This window comes from Ambystoma mexicanum, chromosome 13 (assembly GCF_040938575.1).
Source record: "Ambystoma mexicanum isolate Mex_15411 chromosome 13, UKY_AmexF1_1, whole genome shotgun sequence".
Taxonomy (NCBI): Eukaryota; Metazoa; Chordata; class Amphibia; order Caudata; family Ambystomatidae; genus Ambystoma; species Ambystoma mexicanum.
The window spans coordinates 186844518-186865255 of NC_090938.1; positions in this window are offsets into that span (position 1 = coordinate 186844518).

Consider the following 20738-nt stretch of genomic DNA (forward strand, 5'->3'; position numbering starts at 1 on the left):
AATTACCAAGCCACTGCCACATTGCCCCGGTGCTCCAGCCCAGTCATCGCACCCAGGAAAGTCCCAGGCATCCAATTTTCACAGTACTTGCATTTTCACACTATCCAATAAATCCATTAAACAATTCCACATTCCACTTTACAATCACAATATTAATTTTACATAGCCTAAAAAGAAATGTTCCTGAAAATTGGACATTGTGCTCCTCATTCCACATTATTGTATGTTCCTGACTGCTAGTTGCATGGCCTATGGAAGGAGGTTTATAAATGCTCAGGCCCCTTTAATTGTTATTTCCCTCTTGGGGCGTTTATTCAGAGTTCCTTTCCCTCTTTTCTATTGGCTGACAAAGGGAAACAGGTTGAGTATCCACTTCCACCAGCGTCTCCAAGAACAAGATGACCCCCTCTTTTTGGTACCCACCCACCTCATCGTGGTCGTTCCACCTCATTTTGGGGAAAGCCGTTTTGCTGTAGTTTTCACAAGACGGTTTTAGTAGGGGCGGGGTAATGGAACTTATTGATTGTTAGGATAGTGTGGGACTTGACCCATATAGCTTGTCACACTATTGTTTTAAAACATGAATGAGACTCAGAGCCAACACGTAGGTTGTGGATTACAACGGTAATCCTTTCTTTTATTTTTTCCAAACGATTTCTTTCTCTCTTTTATAGATTGAAAAGGATACGTCTTTTCTTGAACGGAATGCACTTCAGCAGGAACAAGTGGCCACTTTAAATTCAGGTAAGAGTCTGTGGATGTATGTTTCCCACTTCTTTTCCTTTGAACTCTTTAAGACTATGACTTAATGTCTCTCTTTTCCAATTCTCTTTCTTCTTGTTTCTTAATGCCTTCTCTCAGTGAACTGCCACTGTCTCTTCCTCCGTACTCTTTCTCAACTCCCTTGTGGATTCAGAACTCTGGTTGGCATAGGTCTCTTAGTTGCTGACAGTGAAAGTATTTTGTAATGTCCCTTTACATGTCCTCTTTTACTGATATCTTCCTGTACTAGCCCTGAAGCTGAACAGTTTGGGAGTAGCTCTTTAGCTCTTTCATTACTTTCTCTTGTCAGAACTTGGACTTCAGGTATGGATGCTATTGCCTCTTACAGCGCTCTCTACATTTCCTCTCTCTCGCTCTCTTTCTGAGCAGTAGCTCTCTCGCTCTTTACTTGGCCCTGCTTGACTTCGCCTTCTCTCCGTAACGTTGGGTAGGACATGTGCAACCTTTCGTTCAGTCTGTATCTCCCCTTCACTGTCGCACTGTCTCTTTAACCTTTTAAAATTAATGCTGGCGCAACGGCGCTTATTTCTTAGCTTCAATCTACTTTGGAGATCTCACTCGACATCCGTGAGATCTTCACTAAATGCGCAACGGCGCTAACTTTAACAGCCATCCTGCGGCAACAGACGCCCGAATCCTCTCTCTCCTTCACGTTGAACACACAGCATTCCCTCTCTCCGTCCTTCTCTCTCACTCACCTCCGGCAGCTTTGTATCTTGGAAATTGGGAATCTAAGACCCGGCAGCCTGCGTCTACTTTGTCTCGGCTCCTCGGGAATCACTTCGTCAGTTTCCCCATTCGTTGGCAGCCAGCTTTGAGAGCCGCGAAGCAACGTCTCTGCAGCCCTCGGATAATCGCCTCGTCAATTTCACCTTCTGTTGTCAGCCGGCTTTTAATGCCGCGCAGTAACGTCTGTGCCGCTCGCTGGGAATCACCTCGTCAATTTCATTTACACTTTTCTTTTCTCCATCTCTTCTCTTCCCTTCCATCCGTCAACGACCTTTTAACCGACGTTTTTTTTTTCTCCTCAGTAAGTCCACGTCAACACCTCGTCCTCCGCATTCACCTCCTCACGAGGCGTTTCCTAGGCAACCCAAAACAGAGTATAAACATTAGAGGAAAGTCCATACATCTCTGTGGCTTCCTGGTCTTCCTGAATGACTAATGTCTATGTATTACTACTACTTTATTCTGTAATGTCTCACTCCGTCACACCCCCTCTATTAAGCCCTTACGCTCGGGAAGGGTTTCTGCTCTGGACAAGAAATCAGCCCGTGAAAGCATCTTCCCCGGTTGGTGAACAGTTTTAAATGAGAAGGGCTGAAGGGAAAGGAACCACCTCAATACTCTCTGGTTCGAGTCTTTGTTTCAGGATAACCAAACTAACGGTGCATGGTCTGTTATCAGTGTAAACTCTCGACCAAGTAGGTAATACCTAAGTGTTTCAATGGCCCACTTGACTGCCAGACATTCCTTCTCGATGGTTGGGTAGCTTAGTTCATGAGGTAGTAACTTCCTGCTTATGAATAGGACAGGCCTTTCTCTTCCCCCTTCATTTTGGTAAAGAACGGCCCCCAATCCTGTACCTGAAGCATCCGTTTGTAGAACAAATGGTGCACTAAAATCAGGACAGTGTAAAACCGCCTGATTAGTTAGAGCTTCTTTTAAGCCATTGAAGGCCCTCATGGTTTCATCCGTTTTCCACGCTTTTCTATTCCCAGTGGTTTTTTTTAATAGGTCCGTTAAAGGAGAAGCCAACGTGGAAAAATGCGGAATAAACCTTCTGTAGTACCCCACAAACCCCAGAAAGGCCCTTACTTGCTTCGGTGTTTCAGGGAATTTTAATTGCTTTATGGCCTTCACTTTCTCCTCTTGTGGCTTTATCATCCCTTGACCCACATAATACCCCAGATATTTCGTATGAAAGGTTGCCACATGAGTCTTCTTGGGGTTTATGTGCAATCCGGCCCCTCTCAGAGTCTCAAACATCTTCCGTAGATGGGTTAGATGCTCCTCCCAGCTCTGACTGTAAATGATGATGTCATCCAGATATGCTCCGACATAATTTTCATGACCTTTTACTAGATGGTTCATCAGCCTCTGAAATGTTGCCGGAGCCCCATGTAAGCCAAAGGGTAGTACTGTGAATTGATATAATCCGGTCGGTGTTGCAAATGCCGTCTTCTCTTTGTCCGATGGTAACAAAGGAATCTGCCAATAACCTTTCGTTAGGTCAATGGTAGTGAGAAACTTGGCCTTTCCCAGGTTATTCAAGAGGTCCTCTATTCGTGGCATTGGGTAGGCATCAAATTTAGAAACTTCGTTTACTTTCCGGAAATCCATACAAAATCTTACGGTGCCGTCCGCCTTCGGTACTAAGACCACCGGAGAGCTCCAATCACTGTATGATGGTTCGATGATCCCTAAATCTAACATTTCTTTCACTTCTTGGTTGATAGCCTGTATCTTTGCCTCAGGAATTCGGTAGGGTCTGAGACGAACTACAGAGCCGGGTTTGGTGGTTATGTGATGACACGTTAGATTAGTTCTCCCTGGAAGAGAAGAAAAGATTTCTGCAAACTCTTGTAAGAGATGGGACAGCTCCGACTTTTCGGTAGGTTTCAGTTCAGGATTGATATTCAAACTTTCAACTCCTATTCTTTCTTTAAGCTGGGGAAAATGTTCTTCCGATGAGGATTCACTAAAAATCATAGCTATAGGTTGAATCGGTGGTATCCATTTTTTTAGTAAATTGACATGATATGTTTGACACGACAGTCTAGTGCCAGGTTGTTTCACTTTGTAGGTTAATGGCCCTAACACTTCTTGTATCTCAAAAGGCCCCTTCCAGGTAGCCAACATCTTATTATCCGAAGTGGGTAGTAGTACCAAGACCTGATCTCCTGTTTTAAAGGTACGTAGCTGGGCCTTTTGATTGTAATACCGTTCTTGGTTTATCTGAGCTTGGAGTAGGTTATTGCTAGCTATAGCCTGTAGTTTCTCTATTCTCTCCCGTAATTGGGAGGCATATTCAGTCAACGATACCTCATTATCCGACTGCTCTTCCCAGTTTTCCTTCAACACATCTAATAGAGTCCTTACCGGTCTCCCGAACAACAGTTCGAAGGGTGAAAAGCCTGTTGACGACTGAGGAGTGTTCCTCAGGGACATAAATATCCAGGGTAGCATTCTGTCCCAGTCTTTGTTCTCTGGCGAGGTTGTCTTCCGTAACATTTGTTTGATTGTTTGGTTATAACATTCCACCAGACCATCGGTCTGTGGGTGATATACCGCTGTCTTTAAATGATCAATTTTTGGGGTTTCACAGACTTGCTTCAGAACGTTGGACATGAAGTTGGTTCCACGGTCCGTGACAATTTCTCTAGGAATTCCCACTCATCCAATGAAGGGAATTAGGACATCACATATTTGTTGTGTATTTGTTGCCTTTAGGGGAAAAGCTTCCGGATACCTTGTAGCATAGTCTACAATAACAAGTATGTATTTATGACCTCTTCGGGTCGGCTCCATGGGTCCGACAACATCAATTCCTATCCGGCTGAAGGGTTCAAGAACCAACGGCATAGATTGCAAAGGTGCTTTCTTGATGTTCGCTCTATTTTTCTTTTGACACTCCTCGCATGCCTGACAAAATCTAGCCACCTGCTGGTATATCCCTGGCCAGTAGAATCTATCCAAAATCTTCCTAGAGGTCTTTTCAGTTCCGAGATGTCCCTCCCCGACCTGTAAATGAGCGACTTCTAGAACCGTGGTATAATATTTGCTGGGTACCAACAACTGCTTCAGCACATCTCCACTCCTAGATTGACTCACTCTATATAGTAGCCCCTTTTCCTTGATGAAATGAGGACCTTCTCCATGTGAAACCTCTTTAGCCCGCTCTCGTGCATATTGAAGTAATGGATTTAGGTCCTGAGCGGTTCTGAAACTATCGCCCTCCTCATCCAACCTCCAATCTACGGATACTGGGCACACATTCCTAGTTCTCCACTCCTCCTTCATCCTCCTCTTTAGTTTCCGACTCTTCTGAGGTTTGGGGTACGGGGAGTTTATTTCCTCCCCATGAAAAGCGGCCATTTCCCACCAGCTCTTCTCAATCTCATTAATTAGTTTAGAGAATTTCGGTAGATCGGAGCCAATCAGTAAGGGCTTCGGTAGACTGGGTAGTACTGCTGCTTTCACTCCGATTGTTTCTCCACCCACCCTGATTTGTATCTTTCTTGCAGGGTAAGCTTTTATATCCCCATGCACACATCTAATAGGAATTTCCCCTGCTGAATGGGGACTATCACCTACCAGATCTGATGTCACCGCTGTCTGCAGACTTCCTGAATCAACTAGAGCCGTGGTAGGCTTCCCATCGACCTCCGCCTCACAGGTATACAAGTATTGAGACTGTCTTCCGTGTAAAGTTTCCGGGTAGTCTCTCTCTTTCATAGTTTCAAGTACACTCACATCCATTGGTTCTGGTTTTGGTTTCTTTGGACAGAATCTGGCGAGGTGTCCCCATTCTCCACAATCAAAGCATTGTGGGCCTCGAATAGATGTTGTCGCTGTACGATAATTTGAGGGTCCCTCACTGCTAGGTCTGATCCGGAGGTTCTCCCCTTCGGGTTTTCTCAACATGGAATGAGGCCATCTTGACTGGGGTGTGGGTTTATTCATCATGACGTGTGGTTTAGAACTTGCTGCGTAGGTCAACACCCGGCCCTGTCCCGCCTTTTGGTATGCTGCCGCTACTTCCACTGCCTCCAACAACGTTAATCTATGGTGTTGTTTGACCCATCGTTGTATTGGGCCGGGTAGCCCTTCTATGAATTGCTCCATTATGACCTTTTCCAATATCTCAGCCGGTGAAGACACAGTGGGTTGCAACCACTTCTCGGCCAGTTCCTTCACTCGGTAGAACAACTGTCTTGGGGTCTCCTCTCCCCCCAGTTTGACCTCTCTGAACTTGATACGATAGGTCTCCTCATCGTGTCCCATCCGTTCTAGTACCACCTTCTTCATGTCTCCATATGTGGTATCCCCCGTGGGATTTGTGGTCTGATAAGCTGACTGCATCTCACCGGTCATCAATGGTGCGATGTAGTGGCACCATCTCTCGGTTGGCCATTGGGCATTTCGAGCGACCCTCTCGAAGTTCACGAAGAAATGGGCTGGGTCTTCCCCTACTGAATATTTTTGTAATACTGAAGTAGGGACTTGTGGATTATTCCTGATACTGGTGACTTCCAACAACTGCGCTTGCTGCATTTGTAATGCCTGTTGAAACGCTAATCTATCTGCTTGTGCTTGCTGATTCTGCATCTGTATGGCCTGTTGTAGCATCTGTTGTCCCTCGGAAAGGGTCTTAATAAGGTCCTCCATGACGTTCTCAGTATCCCACTTCTGACACCACTTGTCACACTATTGTTTTAAAACATGAATGAGACTCAGAGCCAATACGTAGGTTGTGGATTACAACGGTAATCCTTTCTTTTATTTTTTCCAAACGATTTCTTTCTCTCTTTTATAGATTGAAAAGGATACGTCTTTTCTTGAACGGAATGCACTTCAGCAGGAACAAGTGGCCACTTTAAATTCAGGTAAGAGTCTGTGGATGTATGTTTCCCACTTCTTTTCCTTTGAACTCTTTAAGACTATGACTTAATGTCTCTCTTTTCCAATTCTCTTTCTTCTTGTTTCTTAATGCCTTCTCTCAGTGAACTGCCACTGTCTCTTCCTCCGTACTCTTTCTCAACTCCCTTGTGGATTCAGAACTCTGGTTGGCATAGGTCTCTTAGTTGCTGCCAGTGAAAGTATTTTGTAATGTCCCTTTACATGTCCTCTTTTACTGATATCTTCCTGTACTAGCCCTGAAGCTGAACAGTTTGGGAGTAGCTCTTTAGCTCTTTCATTACTTTCTCTTGTGAGAACTTGGACTTCAGGTATGGATGCCATTGCCTCTTACAGCGCTCTCTACATTTCCTCTCTCTCTCTCGCTCTCTTTCTGAGCAGTAGCTCTCTCGCTCTTTACTTGGCCCTGCTTGACTTCGCCTTCTCTCCGTAACGTTGGGTAGGACATGTGCAACCTTTCGTTCAGTCTGTATCTCCCCTTCACTGTCGCACTGTCTCTTTAACCTTTTAAAATTAATGCTGGCGCAACGGCGCTTATTTCTTAGCTTCAATCTACTTTGGAGATCTCACTCGACATCCGTGAGATCTTCACTAAATGCGCAACGGCGCTAACTTTAACAGCCATCCTGCGGCAACAGACGCCCGAATCCTCTCTCTCCTTCACGTTGAACACACAGCATTCCCTCTCTCCGTCCTTCTCTCTCACTCACCTCCGGCAGCTTTGTATCTTGGAAATTGGGAATCTAAGACCCGGCAGCCTGCAGCTACTTTGTCTCGGCTCCTCGGGAATCACTTCGTCAGTTTCCCCATTCATTGTCAGCCAGCTTTGAGAGCCGCGAAGCAACGTCTCTGCAGCCCTCGGATAATCGCCTCGTCAATTTCACCTTCTGTTGTCAGCCGGCTTTTAATGCCGCGCAGTAACGTCTGTGCCGCTCGCTGGGAATCGCCTCGTCAATTTCATTTACACTTTTCTTTTCTCCATCTCTTCTCTTCCCTTCCATCCGTCGACGACCTTTTAACCGACGTTTTTTTTTTCTCCCCAGTAAGCCCACGTCAACACCTCGTCCTCCGCATTCACCTCCTCACGAGGCGTTTTCTAGGCAACCCAAAACAGAGTATAAACATTAGAGGAAAGTCCATACATCTCTGTGGCTTCCTGGTCTTCCTGAATGACTAATGTCTATGTATTACTACTACTTTATTCTGTAATGTCTCACTCCGTCACACCCCCTCTACTAAGCCCTTACGCTCGGGAAGGGTTTCTGCTCTGGACAAGAAATCAGCCCGTGAAAGCATCTTCCCCGGTTGGTGAACAGTTTTAAATGAGAAGGGCTGAAGGGAAAGGAACCACCTCAATACTCTCTGGTTCGAGTCTTTGTTTCGGGATAACCAAACTAACGGTGCATGGTCCGTTATCAGTGTAAACTCTCGACCAAGTAGGTAATACCTAAGTGTTTCAATGGCCCACTTGACTGCCAGACATTCCTTCTCGATGGTTGGGTAGCTTAGTTCATGAGGTAGTAACTTCCTGCTTATGAATAGGACAGGCCTTTCTCTTCCCCCTTCATTTTGGTAAAGAACGGCCCCCAATCCTGTACCTGAAGCATCCGTTTGTAGAACAAATGGTGCACTAAAATCAGGACAGTGTAAAACCGCCTGATTAGTTAGAGCTTCTTTTAAGCCATTGAAGGCCCTCATGGTTTCATCCGTTTTCCACGCTTTTCTATTCCCAGTGTTTTTTTTTAATAGGTCCGTTAAAGGAGAAGCCAACGTGGAAAAATGCGGAATAAACCTTCTGTAGTACCCCACAAACCCCAGAAAGGCCCTTACTTGCTTCGGTGTTTCAGGGAATTTTAATTGCTTTATGGCCTTCACTTTCTCCTCTTGTGGCTTTATCATCCCTTGACCCACATAATACCCCAGATATTTCGTATGAAAGGTTGCCACATGAGTCTTCTTGGGGTTTATGTGCAATCCGGCCCCTCTCAGAGTCTCAAACATCTTCCGTAGATGGGTTAGATGCTCCTCCCAGCTCTGACTGTAAATGATGATGTCATCCAGATATGCTCCGACATAATTTTCATGACCTTTTACTAGATGGTTCATCAGCCTCTGAAATGTTGCCGGAGCCCCATGTAAGCCAAAGGGTAGTACTGTGAATTGATATAATCCGGTCGGGTTTTGCAAATGCCGTCTTCTCTTTGTCCGATGGTAACAAAGGAATCTGCCAATAACCTTTGGTTAGGTCAATGGTAGTGAGAAACTTGGCCTTTCCCAGGTTATTCAAGAGGTCCTCTATTCGTGGCATTGGGTAGGCATCAAATTTAGAAACTTTGTTTACTTTCCGGAAATCCATACAAAATCTTACGGTGCCGTCCGCCTTCGGTACTAAGACCACCGGAGAGCTCCAATCACTGTATGATGGTTCGATGATCCCTAAATCTAACATTTCTTTCACTTCTTGGTTGATAGCCTGTATCTTTGCCTCAGGAATTCGGTAGGGTCTGAGACGAACTACAGAGCCGGGTTTGGTGGTTATGTGATGACACGTTAGATTAGTTCTCCCTGGAAGAGAAGAAAAGATTTCTGCAAACTCTTGTAAGAGATGGGACAGCTCTGACTTTTCGGTAGGTTTCAGTTCAGGATTGATATTCAAACTTTCAACTCCTATTCTTTCTTTAAGCTGGGGAAAATGTTCTTCCGATGAGGATTCACTAAAAATCATAGCTATAGGTTGAATCGGTGGTATCCATTTTTTTAGTAAATTGACATGATATGTTTGACACGACAGTCTAGTGCCAGGTTGTTTCACTTTGTAGGTTAATGGCCCTAACACTTCTTGTATCTCAAAAGGCCCCTTCCAGGTAGCCAACATCTTATTATCCGAAGTGGGTAGTAGTACCAAGACCTGATCTCCTGTTTTAAAGGTACGTAGCTGGGCCTTTTGATTGTAATACCGTTCTTGGTTTATCTGAGCTTGGAGTAGGTTATTGCTAGCTATAGCCTGTAGTTTCTCTATTCTCTCCCGTAATTGGGAGGCATATTCAGTCAACGATACCTCATTATCCGACTGCTCTTCCCAGTTTTCCTTCAACACATCTAATAGAGTCCTTACCGGTCTCCCGAACAACAGTTCGAAGGGTGAAAAGCCTGTTGACGACTGAGGAGTGTTCCTCAGGGACATCAATATCCAGGGTAGCATTCTGTCCCAGTCTTTGTTCTCTGGCGAGGTTGTCTTCCGTAACATTTGTTTGATTGTTTGGTTATAACGTTCCACCAGACCATCGGTCTGTGGGTGATATACCGCTGTCTTTAAATGATCAATTTTTAGGGTTTCACAGACTTGCTTCAGAACGTTGGACATGAAGTTGGTTCCACGGTCCGTGACAATTTCTCTAGGAATTCCCACTCGTCCAATGAAGGGAATTAGGACATCACATATTTGTTGTGTATTTGTTGCCTTTAGGGGAAAAGCTTCCGGATACCTTGTAGCATAGTCTACAATAACAAGTATGTATTTATGACCTCTTCGGGTCGGCTCCATGGGTCCGACAACATCAATTCCTATCCGGCTGAAGGGTTCAAGAACCAACGGCATAGATTGCAAAGGTGCTTTCTTGATGTTCGCTCTATTTTTCTTTTGACACTCCTCGCATGCCTGACAAAATCTAGCCACCTGCTGGTATATCCCTGGCCAGTAGAATCTATCCAAAATCTTCCTAGAGGTCTTTTCAGTTCCGAGATGTCCCTCCCCGACCTGTAAATGAGCGACTTCTAGAACCGTGGTATAATATTTGCTGGGTACCAACAACTGCTTCAGCACATCTCCACTCCTAGATTGACTCACTCTATATAGTAGCCCCTTTTCCTTGATGAAATGAGGACCTTCTCCATGTGAAACCTGTTTAGCCCGCTCTCGTGCATATTGGAGTAATGGATCTAGGTCCTGAGCGGTTCTGAAACTATCGCCCTCCTCATCCAACCTCCAATCTACGGATACTGGGCACACATTCCTAGTTCTCCACTCCTCCTTCATCCTCCTCTTTAGTTTCCGACTCTTCTGAGGTTTGGGGTACGGGGAGTTTATTTCCTCCCCATGAAAAGGGGCCATTTCCCACCAGCTCTTCTAAATCTCATTAATTAGTTTAGAGAATTTCGGTAGATCGGAGCCAATCAGTAAGGGCTTCGGTAGACTGGGTAGTACTGCTGCTTTCACTCCGATTGTTTCTCCACCCACCCTGATTTGTATCTTTCTTGCAGGGTAAGCTTTTATATCCCCATGCACACATCTAATAGGAATTTCCCCTGCTGAATGGGGACTATCACCTACCAGATCTGATGTCACCGCTGTCTGCAGACTTCCTGAATCAACTAGAGCCGTGGTAGGCTTCCCATCGACCTCCGCCTCACAGGTATACAAGTATTGAGACTGTCTTCCGTGTAAAGTTTCCGGGTAGTCTCTCTCTTTCATAGTTTCAAGTACACTCACATCCATTGGTTCTGGTTTTGGTTTCTTTGGACAGAATCTGGCGAGGTGTCCCCATTCTCCACAATCAAAGCATTGTGGGCCTCGAATAGATGTTGTCGCTGTACGATAATTTGAGGGTCCCTCACTGCTAGGTCTGATCCGGAGGTTCTCCCCTTCGGGTTTTCTCAACATGGAATGAGGCCATCTTGACTGGGGTGTGGGTTTATTCATCATGACGTGTGGTTTAGAACTTGCTGCGTAGGTCAACACCCGGCCCTGTCCCGCCTTTTGGTATGCTGCCGCTACTTCCACTGCCTCCAACAACGTTAATCTATGGTGTTGTTTGACCCATCGTTGTATTGGGCCGGGTAGCCCTTCTATGAATTGCTCCATTATGACCTTTTCCAATATCTCAGCCGGTGAAGACACAGTGGGTTGCAACCACTTCTCGGCCAGTTCCTTCACTCGGTAGAACAACTGTCTTGGGGTCTCCTCTCCCCCCAGTTTGACCTCTCTGAACTTGATACGATAGGTCTCCTCATCGTGTCCCATCCGTTCTAGTACCACCTTCTTCATGTCTCCATATGTGGTAACCCCTGTGGGATTTGCGGTCTGATAAGCTGACTGCATCTCACCGGTCATCAATGGTGCGATGTAGTGGCACCATCTCTCGGTTGGCCATTGGGCATTTCGAGCGACCCTCTCAAAGTTCACGAAGAAATGGGCTGGGTCTTCCCCTACTGAATATTTTTGTAATACTGAAGTAGGGACTTGTGGATTATTCCTGATACTGGTGACTTCCAACAACTGCGCTTGCTGCATTTGTAATGCCTGTTGAAACGCTAATCTATCTGCTTGTGCTTGCTGATTCTGCATCTGTATGGCCTGTTGTAGCATCTGTTGTCCCTCGGAAAGGGTCTTAATAAGGTCCTCCATGACGTTCTCAGTATCCCACTTCTGACACCACTTGTCACACTATTGTTTTAAAACATGAATGAGACTCAGAGCCAATACGTAGGTTGTGGATTACAACGGTAATCCTTTCTTTTATTTTTTCCAAACGATTTCTTTCTCTCTTTTATAGATTGAAAAGGATATGTCTTTTCTTGAACGGAATGCACTTCAGCAGGAACAAGTGGCCACTTTAAATTCAGGTAAGAGTCTGTGGATGTATGTTTCCCACTTCTTTTCCTTTGAACTCTTTAAGACTATGACTTAATGTCTCTCTTTTCCAATTCTCTTTCTTCTTGTTTCTTAATGCCTTCTCTCAGTGAACTGCCACTGTCTCTTCCTCCGTACTCTTTCTCAACTCCCTTGTGGATTCAGAACTCTGGTTGGCATAGGTCTCTTAGTTGCTGCCAGTGAAAGTATTTTGTAATGTCCCTTTACATGTCCTCTTTTACTGATATCTTCCTGTACTAGCCCTGAAGCTGAACAGTTTGGGAGTAGCTCTTTAGCTCTTTCATTACTTTCTCTTGTCAGAACTTGGACTTCAGGTATGGATGCTATTGCCTCTTACAGCGCTCTCTACATTTCCTCTCTCTCTCTCACTCTCTTTCTGAGCAGTAGCTCTCTCGCTCTTTAGTTGGCCCTGCTTGACTTCGCCTTCTCTCCGTAACGTTGGGTAGGACATGTGCAACCTTTCGTTCAGTCTGTATCTCCCCTTCACTGTCGCACTGTCTCTTTAACCTTTTAAAATTAATGCTGGCGCAACGGCGCTTATTTCTTAGCTTCAATCTACTTTGGAGATCTCACTCGACATCCGTGAGATCTTCACTAAATGCGCAACGGCGCTAACTTTAACAGCCATCCTGCGGCAACAGACGCCCGAATCCTCTCTCTCCTTCACGTTGAACACACAGCATTCCCTCTCTCCGTCCTTCTCTCTCACTCACCTCCGGCAGCTTTGTATCTTGGAAATTGGGAATCTAAGACCCGGCAGCCTGCAGCTACTTTGTCTCGGCTCCTCTGGAATCACTTCGTCAGTTTCCCCATTCGTTGTCAGCCAGCTTTGAGAGCCGCGAAGCAACGTCTCTGCAGCCCTCGGATAATCGCCTCGTCAATTTCACCTTCTGTTGTCAGCCGGCTTTTAATGCCGCGCAGTAACGTCTGTGCCGCTCGCTGGGAATCGCCTCGTCAATTTCATTTACACTTTTCTTTTCTCCATCTCTTCTCTTCCCTTCCATCCGTCGACGACCTTTTAACCGACGTTTTTTTTTTCTCTTCAGTAAGCCCACGTCAACACCTCGTCCTCCGCATTCACCTCCTCACGAGGCGTTTCCTAGGCAACCCAAAACAGAGTATAAACATTAGAGGAAAGTCCATACATCTCTGTGGCTTCCTGGTCTTCCTGAATGACTAATGTCTATGTATTACTACTACTTTATTCTGTAATGTCTCACTCCGTCACACCCCCTCTACTAAGCCCTTACGCTCGGGAAGGGTTTCTGCTCTGGACAAGAAATCAGCCCGTGAAAGCATCTTCCCCGGTTGGTGAACAGTTTTAAATGAGAAGGGCTGAAGGGAAAGGAACCACCTCAATACTCTCTGGTTCGAGTCTTTGTTTCGAGATAACCAAACTAACGGTGCATGGTCCGTTATCAGTGTAAACTCTCGACCAAGTAGGTAATACCTAAGTGTTTCAATGGCCCACTTGACTGCCAGACATTCCTTCTCGATGGTTGGGTAGCTTAGTTCATGAGGTAGTAACTTCCTGCTTATGAATAGGACAGGCCTTTCTCTTCCCCCTTCATTTTGGTAAAGAACGGCCCCCAATCCTGTACCTGAAGCATCCGTTTGTAGAACAAATGGTGCACTAAAATCAGGACAGTGTAAAACCGCCTGATTAGTTAGAGCTTCTTTTAAGCCATTGAAGGCCCTCATGGTTTCATCCGTTTTCCACGCTTTTCTATTCCCAGTGGTTTTTTTTAATAGGTCCGTTAAAGGAGAAGCCAACGTGGAAAAATGCGGAATAAACCTTCTGTAGTACCCCACAAACCCCAGAAAGGCCCTTACTTGCTTCGGTGTTTCAGGGAATTTTAATTGCTTTATGGCCTTCACTTTCTCCTCTTGTGGCTTTATCATCCCTTGACCCACATAATACCCCAGATATTTCGTATGAAAGGTTGCCACATGAGTCTTCTTGGGGTTTATGTGCAATCCGGCCCCTCTCAGAGTCTCAAACATCTTCCGTAGATGGGTTAGATGCTCCTCCCAGCTCTGACTGTAAATGATGATGTCATCCAGATATGCTCCGACATAATTTTCATGACCTTTTACTAGATGGTTCATCAGCCTCTGAAATGTTGCCGGAGCCCCATGTAAGCCAAAGGGTAGTACTGTGAATTGATATAATCCGGTCGGTGTTGCAAATGCCGTCTTCTCTTTGTCCGATGGTAACAAAGGAATCTGCCAATAACCTTTGGTTAGGTCAATGTTAGTGAAAAACTTGGCCTTTCCCAGGTTATTCAAGAGGTCCTCTATTCGTGGCATTGGGTAGGCATCAAATTTAGAAACTTCGTTTACTTTCCGGAAATCCATACAAAATCTTACGGTGCCGTCCGCCTTCGGTACTAAGACCACCGGAGAGCTCCAATCACTGTATGATGGTTCGATGATCCCTAAATCTAACATTTCTTTCACTTCTTGGTTGATAGCCTGTATCTTTGCCTCAGGAATTTGGTAGGGTCTGAGACGAACTACAGAGCCGGGTTTGGTGGTTATGTGATGACACGTTAGATTAGTTCTCCCTGGAAGAGAAGAAAAGATTTCTGCAAACTCTTGTAAGAGATGGGACAGCTCCGACTTTTCGGTAGGTTTCAGTTCAGGATTGATATTCAAACTTTCAACTCCTATTCTTTCTTTAAGCTGGGGAAAATGTTCTTCCGATGAGGATTCACTAAAAATCATAGCTATAGGTTGAATCGGTGGTATCCATTTTTTTAGTAAATTGACATGATATGTTTGACACGACAGTCTAGTGCCAGGTTGTTTCACTTTGTAGGTTAATGGCCCTAACACTTCTTGTATCTCAAAAGGCCCCTTCCAGGTAGCCAACATCTTATTATCCGAAGTGGGTAGTAGTACCAAGACCTGATCTCCTGTTTTAAAGGTACGTAGCTGGGCCTTCTGATTGTAATACCGTTCTTGGTTTATCTGAGCTTGGAGTAGGTTATTGCTAGCTATAGCCTGTAGTTTCTCTATTCTCTCCCGTAATTGGGAGGCATATTCAGTCAACGATACCTCATTATCCGACTGCTCTTCCCAGTTTTCCTTCAACACATCTAATAGAGTCCTTACCGGTCTCCCGAACAACAGTTCGAAGGGTGAAAAGCCTATTGACGACTGAGGAGTGTTCCTCAGGGACATCAATATCCAGGGTCGCATTCTGTCCCAGTCTTTGTTCTCTGGCGAGGTTGTCTTCCGTAACATTTGTTTGATTGTTTGGTTATAACGTTCCACCAGACCATCGGTCTGTGGGTGATATACCGCTGTCTTTAAATGATCAATTTTTGGGGTTTCACAGACTTGCTTCAGAACGTTGGACATGAAGTTGGTTCCACGGTCCGTGACAATTTCTCTAGGAATTCCCACTCGTCCAATGAAGGGAATTAGGACATCACATATTTGTTGTGTATTTGTTGCCTTTAGGGGAAAAGCTTCCGGATACCTTGTAGCATAGTCTACAATAACAAGTATGTATTTATGACCTCTTCGGGTCGGCTCCATGGGTCCGACAACATCAATTCCTATCCGGCTGAAGGGTTCAAGAACCAACGGCATAGATTGCAAAGGTGCTTTCTTGATGTTCGCTCTATTTTTCTTTTGACACTCCTCGCATGCCTGACAAAATCTAGCCACCTGCTGGTATATCCCTGGCCAGTAGAATCTATCCAAAATCTTCCTAGAGGTCTTTTCAGTTCCGAGATGTCCCTCCCCGACCTGTAAATGAGCGACTTCTAGAACCGTGGTATAATATTTGCTGGGTACCAACAACTGCTTCAGCACATCTCCACTCCTAGATTGACTCACTCTATATAGTAGCCCCTTTTCCTTGATGAAATGAGGACCTTCTCCATGTGAAACCTCTTTAGCCCGCTCTCGTGCATATTGGAGTAATGGATCTAGGTCCTGAGCGGTTCTGAAACTATCGCCCTCCTCATCCAACCTCCAATCTACGGATACTGGGCACACATTCCTAGTTCTCCACTCCTCCTTCATCCTCCTCTTTAGTTTCCGACTCTTCTGAGGTTTGGGGTACGGGGAGTTTATTTCCTCCCCATGAAAAGGGGCCATTTCCCACCAGCTCTTCTCAATCTCATTAATTAGTTTAGAGAATTTCGGTAGATCGGAGCCAATCAGTAAGGGCTTCGGTAGACTGGGTAGTACTGCTGCTTTCACTCCGATTGTTTCTCCACCCACCCTGATTTGTATCTTTCTTGCAGGGTAAGCTTTTATATCCCCATGCACACATCTAATAGGAATATCCCCTGCTGAATGGGGACTATCACCTACCAGATCTGATGTCACCGCTGTCTGCAGATTTCCTGAATCAACTAGAGCCGTGGTAGGCTTCCCATCGACCTCCGCCTCACAGGTATACAAGTATTGAGACTGTCTTCCGTGTAAAATTTCCGGGTAGTCTCTCTCTTTCATAGTTTCAAGTACACTCACATCCATTGGTTCTGGTTTCTTTGGACAGAATCTGGTGAGGTGTCCCCATTCTCCACAATCAAAGCATTGTGGGCCTCGAATAGATGTTGTCGCTGTACGATGATTTGAGGGTCCCTCACTGCTAGGTCTGATCCGGAGGTTCTCCCCTTCGGGTTTTCTCAACATGGAATGAGGCCATCTTGACTGGGGTGTGGGTTTATTCATCATGACGTGTGGTTTAGAACTTGCTGCGTAGGTCAACACCCGGCCCTGTCCCGCCTTTTGGTATGCTGCCGCTACTTCCACTGCCTCCAAAAACGTTAATCTATGGTGTTGTTTGACCCATCGTTGTATTGGGCCGGGTAGCCCTTCTATGAACTCTCCATTATGACCTTTTCCAATATCTCAGCCGGTGAAGACACAGTGGGTTGCAACCACTTCTCGGCCAGTTCCTTCACTCGGTAGAACAACTGTCTTGGGGTCTCCTCTCCCCCCAGTTTGACCTTTCTGAACTTGATACGATAGGTCTCCTCATCGTGTCCCATCCGTTCTAGTACCACCTTCTTCATGTCTCCATATGTGGTATCCCCCGTGGGATTTGCGGTCTGATAAGCTGACTGCATCTCACCGGTCATCAATGGTGCGATGTAGTGGCACCATCTCTCGGTTGGCCATTGGGCATTTCGAGCGACCCTCTCGAAGTTCACGAAGAAATGGGCTGGGTCTTCCCCTACTGAATATTTTTGTAATACTGAAGTAGGGAATTGTGGATTATTCCTGATACTGGTGACTTCCAACAACTTCGCTTGCTGCATTTGTAATGCCTGTTGAAACGCTAATCTATCTGCTTGTGCTTGCTGATTCTGCATCTGTATGGCCTGTTGTAGCATCTGTTGTCCCTCGGAAAGGGTCTTAATAAGGTCCTCCATGACGTTCTCAGTATCCCACTTCTGACACCACTTGTCACACTATTGTTTTAAAACATGAATGAGACTCAGAGCCAATACGTAGGTTGTGGATTACAACGGTAATCCTTTCTTTTATTTTTTCCAAACGATTTCTTTCTCTCTTTTATAGATTGAAAAGGATACGTCTTTTCTTGAACGGAATGCACTTCAGCAGGAACAAGTGGCCACTTTAAATTCAGGTAAGAGTCTGTGGATGTATGTTTCCCACTTCTTTTCCTTTGAACTCTTTAAGACTATGACTTAATGTCTCTCTTTTCCAATTCTCTTTCTTCTTGTTTCTTAATGCCTTCTCTCAGTGAACTGCCACTGTCTCTTCCTCCGTACTCTTTCTCAACTCCCTTGTGGATTCAGAACTCTGGTTGGCATAGGTCTCTTAGTTGCTGCCAGTGAAAGTATTTTGTAATGTCCCTTTACATGTCCTCTTTTACTGATATCTTCCTTTACTAGCCCTGAAGCTGAACAGTTTGGGAGTAGCTCTTTAGCTCTTTCATTACTTTCTCTTGTCAGAACTTGGACTTCAGGTATGGATGCTATTGCCTCTTACAGCGCTCTCTACATTTCCTCTCTCTCTCTCGCTCTCTTTCTGAGCAGTAGCTCTCTCGCTCTTTACTTGGCCCTGCTTGACTTCGCCTTCTCTCCATAACGTTGGGTAGGACATGTGCAACCTTTCGTTCAGTCTGTATCTCCCCTTCACTGTCGCACTGTCTCTTTAACCTTTTAAAATTAATGCTGGCGCAACGGCGCTTATTTCTTAGCTTCAATCTACTTTGGAGATCTCACTCGACATCCGTGAGATCTTCACTAAATGCGCAACAGCGCTAACTTTAACAGCCATCCTGCGGCAACAGACGCCCGAATCCTCTCTCTCCTTCACGTTGAACACACAGCATTCCCTCTCTCCGTCCTTCTCTCTCACTCACCTCCGGCAGCTTTGTATCTTGGAAATTGGGAATCTAAGACCCGGCAGCCTGCAGCTACTTTGTCTCGGCTCCTCGGGAATCACTTCGTCAGTTTCCCCATTCGTTGCCAGCCAGCTTTGAGAGCCGCGAAGCAACGTCTCTGCAGCCCTCGGATAATCGCCTCGTCAATTTCACCTTCTGTTGTCAGCGGCTTTTAATGCCGCGCAGTAACGTCTGTGCCGCTCGCTGGGAATCGCCTCGTCAATTTCATTTACACTTTTCTTTTCTCCATCTCTTCTCTTCCCTTCCATCCGTCGACGACCTTTTAACCGACGTTTTTTTTTTCTCCTCAGTAAGCCCACGTCAACACCTCGTCCTCCGCATTCACCTCCTCACGAGGCGTTTCCTAGGCAACCCAAAACAGAGTATAAACATTAGAGGAAAGTCCATACATCTCTGTGGCTTCCTGGTCTTCCTGAATGACTAATGTCTATGTATTACTACTACTTTATTCTGTAATGTCTCACTCCGTCACACCCCCTCTACTAAGCCCTTACGCTCGGGAAGGGTTTCTGCTCTGGACAAGAAATCAGCCCGTGAAAGCATCTTCCCCGGTTGGTGAACAGTTTTAAATGAGAAGGGCTGAAGGGAAAGGAACCACCTCAATACTCTCTGGTTCGAGTCTTTGTTTCGGGATAACCAAACTAACGGTGCATGGTCCGTTATCAGTGTAAACTCTCGACCAAGTAGGTAATACCTAAGTGTTTCAATGGCCCACTTGACTGCCAGACATTCCTTCTCGATGGTTGGGTAGCTTAGTTCATGAGGTAGTAACTTCCTGCTTATGAATAGGACAGGCCTTTCTCTTCCCCCTTCATTTTGGTAAAGAACGGCCCCCAATCCTGTACCTGAAGCATCCGTTTGTAGAACAAATGGTGCACTAAAATCAGGACAGTGTAAAACCGCCTGATTAGTTAGAGCTTCTTTTAAGCCATTGAAGGCCCTCATGGTTTCATCCGTTTTCCACGCTTTTCTATTCCCAGTGGTTTTTTTTAATAGGTCCGTTAAAGGAGAAGCCAACGTGGAAAAATGCGGAATAAACCTTCTGTAGTACCCCACAAACCCCAGAAAGGCCCTTACTTGCTTCGGTGTTTCAGGGAATTTTAATTGCTTTATGGCCTTCACTTTCTCCTCTTGTGGCTTTATCATCCCTTGACCCACATAATACCCCAGATATTTCGTATGAAAGGTTGCCACATGAGTCTTCTTGGGGTTTATGTGCAATCCGGCCCCTCTCAGAGTCTCAAACATCTTCCGTAGATGGGTTAGATGCTCCTCCCAGCTCTGACTGTAAATGATGATGTCATCCAGATATGCTCCGACATAATTTTCATGACCTTTTACTAGATGGTTCATCAGCCTCTGAAATGTTGCCGGAGCCCCATGTAAGCCAAAGGGTAGTACTGTGAATTGATATAATCCGGTCGGTGTTGCAAATGCCGTCTTCTCTTTGTCTGATGGTAACAAAGGAATCTGCCAATAACCTTTGGTTAGGTCAATGGTAGTGAGAAACTTGGCCTTTCCCAGGTTATTCAAGAGGTCCTCTATTCGTGGCATTGGGTAGGCATCAAATTTAGAAACTTCGTTTACTTTCCGGAAATCCAAACAAAATCTTACGGTGCCGTCCGCCTTCGGTACTAAGACCACCGGAGAGCTCCAATCACTGTATGATGGTTCGATGATCCCTAAATCTAACATTTCTTTCACTTCTTGGTTGATAGCCTGTATCTTTGCCTCAGGAATTCGGTAGGGTCTGAGACGAACTACAGAGCCGGGTTTGGTGGTTATGTGATGACACGTTAGATTAGTTCTCCCTGGAAGAGAAGAAAATATTTCTGCAAACTCTTGTAAGAGATGGGACAGCTCCGACTTTTCGGTAGGTTTCAGTTCAGGATTGATATTCAAACTTTCAACTCCTATTCTTTCTTTAAGCTGGGGAAAATGTTCTTCCGATGAGGATTCACTAAAAATCATAGCTATAGGTTGAATCGGTGGTATCCATTTTTTTAGTAAATTGACATGATATGTTTGACACGACAGTCTAGTGCCAGGTTGTTTCACTTTGTAGGTTAATGGCCCTAACACTTCTTGTATCTCAAAAGGCCCCTTCCAGGTAGCCAACATCTTATTATCCGAAGTGGGTAGTAGTACCAAGACCTGATCTCCTGTTTTAAAGGTACGTAGCTGGGCCTTTTGATTGTAATACCGTTCTTGGTTTATCTGAGCTTGGAGTAGGTTATTGCTAGCTGTAGCCTGTAGTTTCTCTAT